Raw genomic sequence first — 8,620 nt, 5'->3', positions numbered from 1 at the left:
AAAGATATTTATTTAATTGCATAATATTTGAATAATATAAATATATTATAATCTTTTTCTAGTTGCAGGACTTTATCATAAAAAAATTTATTTTAGGGCTTATGATGGTATTTTTAAATTTAAATTTGGTTTCCAAAAAGTACTGAGAAAAGGGAAAAAAATCTTTTAAAAAATTATTTTCTCATATTTAATTTCATTATAAAAAATAAATTATAAAATATAATTAAAATTATTTAAAATCTTATATATTTTAAAATTATTTAATCTTAAAATAGAAAAAATAAATAAATAAATAAATTTTTCTATTTTTTATTTTTTACTTTTTATTTTCTTCTCTTTTTTCTCTTTATATATATAATGTATTAAATAGTTGTGCTCAAAATAAAGACTTAAAATAGTAGTTGTCAATGGTGTGCCTTGCAACACATGCTTGTTTTTTGCTTGATCATGTTACTACATCTTCTCCAAATAAGAATATATGGCTATTAGGGCAATTTCCATCATCATGACCTTTGGCAAAATTTGCGGTCTAAATATGCATAATCACCTTAGTTTAAAAGTATGCTTTCATTTAAATATGTTTCTATTTCTTAGTACCTTGAATATATTTCAATGCTTTTTTTATATAGCTTGTCAGTGTTTTTTTTCCAATATATGCTTGATATCTACTAATCAAAGTTGATTGGATGCTTTCAATTCCTTAGCAAAGCTAATTCAATCTTCTCCAATAACATAGCATATATCTGGTCTCGTACTAATCATGGCATAATCAAATTTTTAGTTACATGTCCATAACAAACCTTTTTTATCCATTTCCTTAATTACATCTGTACATTTTGGATTTTGCAATTTGCTAAGAATGAAACCTTTTATTTGTTAGTGTAGAAATTGTTCTACAACCACACATGTTTATATATTCAATATCTCATCCAAGCACTTATCTTTGTCCAAGCATAATAATATTGATCTTAGATCCCTTGTAACTTAGAATCTCTACATATGATATGATGTCAAACCCATATCACTCCATTGAATGATAGTATTACCAAACTATCTTGACTTTTCATACATACATATAATTAGTCATGGTTTGACTTTATAACCAATTTCTATGTAACATAGTGTGACCTTATGACATACCAAATACTATTATTTGGATGGTTGTCATAAAGAATATGGAAACTTAGTGTATACGTTTTATCCTAACTATTTTTCATGAAACTTTTTGGATTCTTCATATATGTAATTCTTCGAGTTTTCCATTTAAGAAAGAGAAATGTGAAAGACAATTGTCAAAACTCTTTACATCCACCTAATTTTTACTATTTATTTTTTAAATAAAAAATCAATAGTAGGCCCAAAATATCTTGGGCATCTTATTCTTCTCACACTTATTTACATTTATCAAACCTTAATCTTAACTTTCATCATTCTTCTTCTTGTTGTACTCAAGCACAAGAACTCATAACACAATATTGCAATATATGGTTAAGTATGAATTATACTCTCTACCAAAGCTCCTAAGAAAGAATTGAGGGGTCACAAATGGTCCCACTTAAAACACAACCTCCTTAGATAAAATTCCTTAAATTATATGTATTCACACAACTAACCAAATCAAACAATTAGAAATGTTATTGGAATATAATAATTGTAATGCAAAATATAAAGCAAGGAATAAAAATGAAAGAACACACCATGAATTACGAGGTTTAGTGAAATCCACTTACGTCTTCAAGTATTGATCACTTTCACTATTACCAAATTGGAGAAATATAAATAGGAATGAGATTCAAATGGAAATGAGAAAATACTACTATGGAGGCTTTAGGTAAAAAGACCATCATCCGCTACAAATTCTTATGGGATAATATAAACAAGTAGAAGTGAGCACCTATTTATAGCATATGTGTTGTCTCCTTTCTCATTTTGTATTTTTTATTTTATTTTTTATTTTTGTTTTAATGTGGGATGGGAAAGGAGTTACCTCCTAGCCTTAAAAAATATCCACCTTGACAACTTTATCCAATCCCACATAATTTCTCAACTCCACAGATCCTCAAATGAACATCAATGCTTCCAAATCCACCTTTTGGTGCCTTCAAACTTGCAAGATGTTGACCAAGATCAAGCAGTGTTTAAACTTGATCATCAACACAACCTCAATCATCATATCTATTGGATTTTCAACAATCTCAATCTTCTGAAGCAATATCTTTCCTTCTTCAATTATTTCTCATACAAAATGATGTCAAACGTTGACATGCTCTATATGTGCATGATAAACTTGGTTCTTTGCTAAGTAAATAACACTTCGACTATCACAACACACATTAATGTGTAGCCCCTAAGTTTTCAAGCAACCCATATAGCTAGATAGCTTCCTTTATAACCTTTGTAATTGCCATATACTCAATTTCCATCATAGACAAAGTAACTGTAGACTGTAAGGTAGATTTCTAACTAACCGGTGCTTTAGAAAGAGCAAATGCATAATTGATTGGAGCCAAAATATGTGCTCTAATGGCACATATTCGATATGACTTGTGCACCAAAGGACAGTCAAATCACCGAACTTGACATAAATCAATGCTAAAACCCTAGCCATGAGTTTAATTTGTACTTTGGAGACTTATCTCAGGTTCAAAGGAAAGAAAGGGTGCAAGTTGAATCACTTTAGATTTTAAAAGATCAAGAAATGGTTAAATGAGAAAATAAATGAGTCAAGACTTATGGACCATGAGGAAAGGCAAGACGAGGATATCATGAGTTTGAAATATGAGAAATGACCATTATGGAGTAAGAAAGGAGGCAAGAAAACATAGGAAATGAGGCATGAAGCGAGATTCAGCTATATGAAAATTTAGAACTCAAAAATCTGATGGTAATATATACTTTGAATTTGAGGACAAATTTGGAGCACTTTCCAAGTCTATTTTATACATACTACGTATCGTTTCGAAGCTCAGGAAGTCAGAAGTCCAACGCTTCAAACGGTCAAAGCTGAAATGAAGAAGTTATGACCATTTGAAGACAACTGCACCAAGATGAAGGGTCATTTCGAAATGATTTCGAAATTCAACTTATGAATTCGAAATCCACTTCGAAATTACACCAATTTCGAATTCAGCCACTGCCACTTTGATATTTCGCCTCCTCTACCTTGAGAATTGCATCTAGGGCACTCAATCCGCCCCAAGTGGACCCTACACAACTAGAAATCACCATATTATTATTATTTTTAATAATTTTTAGGAAATTATTTTGTAATAAGTGGCCAATGAGAGTGTGCCACATGTTAGATAATTGATGATATTATATAAATTCTCTTAATTCTAGGTTTTAGGGATCTTGGATCTTTTACCATAAAGTTTGACATTGAAGGTGAAAGAAGATGAGAACTTTGGTTTGTTTTCTTTTTCTTCTTTATTAAATATATTGTTTTTAGTTTCTTTTTATTCAAATTATAGATTTTTACCCTATTATGGATTGTGAATGTGACATCACCCCCATGAGAGACTAAGAGCCAACTTGGGGCTTGAAGCATGAAAACCTAGGGGCTAAGGAACCTATAGGGACAATGGGTAAATTATTATAATAATAAGATTAATTATTGGTTGGGTGACAGTTTATCATTTTTTTTTATTTTATCCTTATGAGTTAGTTTAGGGAATAATACAGTAGGTTATTACCCGATACTAGTGATTCTTGGCAAATCTTGATCATTAGTTATTCTCATCTTCTCTATCGTTATTTGCCCCAAAACAAAGTTATAAGGAGTAGGAGGGTTAAAAAGCCAAATCTTAAACTAGTAATCAATCTCATTCATTTGATGGTTTTAAGAATTTGTTTTAAAAAGGAAAAATTAGGTTTCGGATGCAATTTTGAGTTATAGAATTCAACTTAATAGCGAGCGGCCAAGGATCCCAAAAATCTAAGATCATATTACTTAAAAGACCCTTGTTTTCTTTAATTTTTATATCCTAGGTTGGATTGTGGAAAACCCCAAACTTGAATCAATTGAATTTAAAATCAATATTCATTTTGTTATTAATTTAATTTCTTTTACTTAGTTTCACATTATTCACATATTGTTTTTCATTTTAGGATTTAAACAAAAGCAATTCATTTATTATAGTATTGACAATTTCCATAAGCCAATCCTTGAGGACAATACCCGGAATACTACAAAAGTTGTAGTAACTCTTTCTCTAGTTTTTCTTCATCAAAGTTGCTACATAAAAAGGCTAAGTATTTTGGTACAACAGAGAAGTTCGGTCAATAACCAATTGTTGAATGATGCTTATCTAAATCACCAACATAATTAGAATCAATATATCTAGTCACACATAGACCAAGAGTTTTATCCTACTTAAAAATTAAATCAACATCTATGGTGTTTAGAGTATATCATAAAATCCATTTCACAAGTTGGTAATTCCTTCTACCAAGATAATCATATACCTACTCACAACTCCAACATTTTGTGAAATGCCAAGCCTCATACACACCATAACATACACCAAGCTACCCACAACACTAGAGTAAGGAATAGTCGCCATATATTCACGTTTCTCACTTGTGTTAGGAAATAAAATTACACTAACCTTCTTCAAATATTGTTTCTATATCACACAAAGCTTATCTTTTTATCTATCTCTATGTTGAGAGTCTTTTGTACTTCACCTAAATATTTTATCTCGAACTCTTACTTCAATTGAGACTTCAACTTCTCGATCTCTACTTAAGATTTTGAAGCAATCAACATATCATCAACATACAATAGTAGATAAATGAAAAATCCATCTAGTAGTTTGTGCAAATATACACAATGATCATATTTACTTTTTACGTATCCTGGTTTTATCATAAATTTGTTCAAATCATTTGTATCATTGCCTTGGAGATTGTTTTAATCCATAAAGTGGTTTTTTTTCAATCTGCAAACCCATTTTTATTTACTAGCAACCTTGAATCCCTTTAGCTGAGTCACATGGATTTCATCTTCCAAATCACCGTGTAGAAACGTGATCTTTACATCAAGTTGAACTAGTTCCAAATCAAACTACACTACCAATGATAATAAAATATGAATGGAAAAATGCTTAACAACTAAAGAAAATACCTCATTACAATCAATTCCTTCCTTCTGAGCGTAGCCTTTTGCAACCAATCTTATCTTGTAGTGTCACCCATTCTCAATGGGAAATCCATCATTCTTTCCAAACACCCATTTGCATCTAATTACTTTCTTATTCTTGGATAATGAAGTCAATTCCCAAGTCTCGTTTTTCTAAAGGGAACGTATTTCTTCATCCATAACTTTCCTCTATTACTCTTTTTTAAACTTTGAACTACTTCTTTGTAAGTGCAAGGAACATCATCATTAAAAATTGGAAGTGTAGAGGTCACCATATCAACAAATCGAGCATTTTTGCCAATAGGACATCTTGACCTACCAATTGTAATTGATCCCTATTGTTGTGGAGGTTCTTAGGTTAGAACATCTCCTTCTTCGATATCTTCCTTTACCACTAGAGTATCTTCATCTATCTCAATGACACTAATTGGGTCAACTTTACTTTCAAACTCTACTTGTTGTTAAGTAGTACTTGTCATTTTCTTGTCTTTTTGTGTTACCTTTCTTACCATGGTAGACTCATCAAAGGTAACATCCCTATTGAAGATGATTTTCTTTTAATACAGGCACCAAAGACAATACCCTTTGACAATCAAGCCAACTCCCATAAATAATGTCTTCTTAGCTCTCAAATTCAATTTAAATTCCTTTATATGATAATATACGATAGAACCCAAGACATGTAAGGAATCATAATCACTAGCAAGTTCTCCAAACCATACCTCAATGAGTGTTTTATCCCACAATTGTAGTAGATGGTAATCTATTAATAAGCACACATATGTTATTGCATCAACCTAAAATTGTTTGCCCAATCTAACATTAGACAACATACATCGAACCTTCTCTAGAAGTAAAAGTTTGATTCATGTGTTTTACTACCCGATTCTGTTGAGGTGTCTTTTACAGTGAAGTGTTGCATAATACCTACATGTTGGCAAACTTTATTAAATGAGTTTCTCTAATATTCACCACCATTTTCTGATTGAAATTTCTTTATCTTTCTACCAGTTTGAGTCTCCACCATTTTTTTTCACTTGAGAAAGATCTCTAATGTTTCATCTTTATGCTTTATAACATACACTTAAACTTTTTTGGAAAAGTCATCAACAAAAATAACAAAGTAGTGCATACCTCCCAAAGAAGTTGTCTTAGCAAGCCCCCATATCAAAGTGAACATAGTAAAAAATGCTTTCAATATTATGGATTATGGTGTCAAACTTTACTCTTGTATGCTTTCTCAAATCATAATGTTCATAAAATTCTAATATGCAAGTCTTTGCACTTTTCAATAATCCTTGCTTTATTAGACTTTCCAAATTTTTTCCACCTACATATCCATAACGCATATGTCATAACCTAGTTATCTTTAAATCTACATCTTCCTCTTAAATTGTAGTTATTGATCTAATAATTGCACTACCCTAATAGTAATACAAGTTATTATGTTGAGTGTTTGTCATTACCACGAGTGCGATTGAAGCAATTGTAAGAACCCTATCTCATATGCTAATTGGAAAGCCTTTAGATTCTAAAACTCCAATGACATGAGATTCTTTTGCAAACTCAGTAAACACCAAACATTTGTCAGGACTTTGGTTGATTTATCCTGATTCTTCAAACAGATTGATCTTATCCCAATTGTTTTATAAAGACTATCATTGCCCATGAAAACAACTTCATCATCTTGTTCTTCATAGTTAAAGAACCACTCCCTATTAGACACATGTGATCGGTGCAACAAATATCCAAAATCCATTTTTCATCAGAATAAAGAGTCGAAGACATACTAACCAATGCAAAATCTAACATGTCATCCCCATACTCAACTACACATGTATCAAAAACAACTTTACCCTTATTTTTTTCTTCAACTTCGAACAATCTAACAAGGGTAGGGGTGCAATGTGTTGTAGACGAAAACAAAGATGAAGACTAAGAAAGGGAGAGTTGTTTAGGGATTTTTAGGTTTTAGGCTTTTTGGGTTTGAAAACTTACAAATCCACCCATCATTAGTTAGTCATATGTAGAGCACGTGAGATTTTCATCCACTTAAACTAACACCGTCCAACGAAAAAGACAGAGTGCTGCAATTTAACAAGCTTGGAATGCAATGTGTTTGATTTTATATTCTTAAAAAACCTATTTTTTAAGGTGGTTTATGATTACGTAGTTTTGCCATAAAACTCATGTATGTAATTCTCCTCATATTTTTGTACTCTTTCAATTAAGCTATAATTTTTCAACATCTCATTTTAGGCCACCAAGTGTTCTTTCAATTAAGACCCAATACCTCAATTTATCAATTCAACTTGAAAAATAACACTTTAAAAAATTATCTCTCACAATAAATAATATACTACCATACAATCAATTGAACCTAAACATAATCACAAATATTACCATCTCCAAATTCTCTCTCTCTCCCTCTCTCTACGTTCATTTTCCTTTAAATTTTTATAATAAATTAAATCATAAAATTTGAACTTTCATCTTATAGCTTGTTACAAAATTTTTAGTAAAATAAATTATCACTAAATTCGTCTTCAAAAAAATGTGATTCCCCAATTCGATAAAATTCGAGATCGACAAGTGATAAATTCTATACACATTTGACACATAGCATATGTTAAGAAGGTGATATGTGACAAAATTTGGAAGATTACAAAATTTAGTCTTTCAAATAAATTTTTTCAATTGCAGTTAAAAGAGAATTAAAAATAAATAAATATTCCCTTATTAACATATTAGGAAACAAATATTTTAATTGAAATAAAAAAAGAATAAAGAATAAATAAATATTCTCTTGTTGACAAATTTTCTTAATGAAAAAGACAAGTTGTTAAAATCAAGTAACTAAATTTTAGGGAATTTCAAATTTTAATTCTCTAATTTCATATATAAATAAGGGTGACTTCCTTTAATAAAAGGACTTCTGGGGTTGACAAAAATGACTCCACACGAGAAATGAAACTTCACAAAGAAGAAAATGCTATACAAAATCTTCCTACAAGTCTAAGAAATTGTAGAAGAATTACACAAGCCACTCAAGGCCCTCAATTGACCTTGGAAATAAAGAAAATATCTTCATCATTTACACACACGATCTTCATCGTTCAACGAGTTCATTCGAGAATAAGTTACTTGTGATCCTTGATTGATCTTCGAAAGCAAGAAAATGTCATCATCGTCTTCTAAATTATAATTAAAGTGAAAGAATCAAAGGGATATATTCTTTTGTAAAATATTGTACCTCATAATTTGCCAATTTTAATAAAATATTTTGTTTATATTATTTTTTCTATTGTTTTACTAATTTTACAGGACTTTCACGAAATTTCTATGTATAGTGATAATGTAATTAAAAGTGTGTTTGGTGGTAATTTTAAAAAGCGTTTTTAATCTTTCTAATATTTAAAAAAAAAAATATTTTTTAAATATTAGAAATATTATAAACGTTGGTTAAGAAAATAAATGTGT

This window comes from Vitis vinifera, chromosome 19, assembly GCF_030704535.1.
Source record: "Vitis vinifera cultivar Pinot Noir 40024 chromosome 19, ASM3070453v1".
Taxonomy (NCBI): Eukaryota; Viridiplantae; Streptophyta; class Magnoliopsida; order Vitales; family Vitaceae; genus Vitis; species Vitis vinifera.
Note: the sequence above shows the minus strand (reverse complement) of the source record.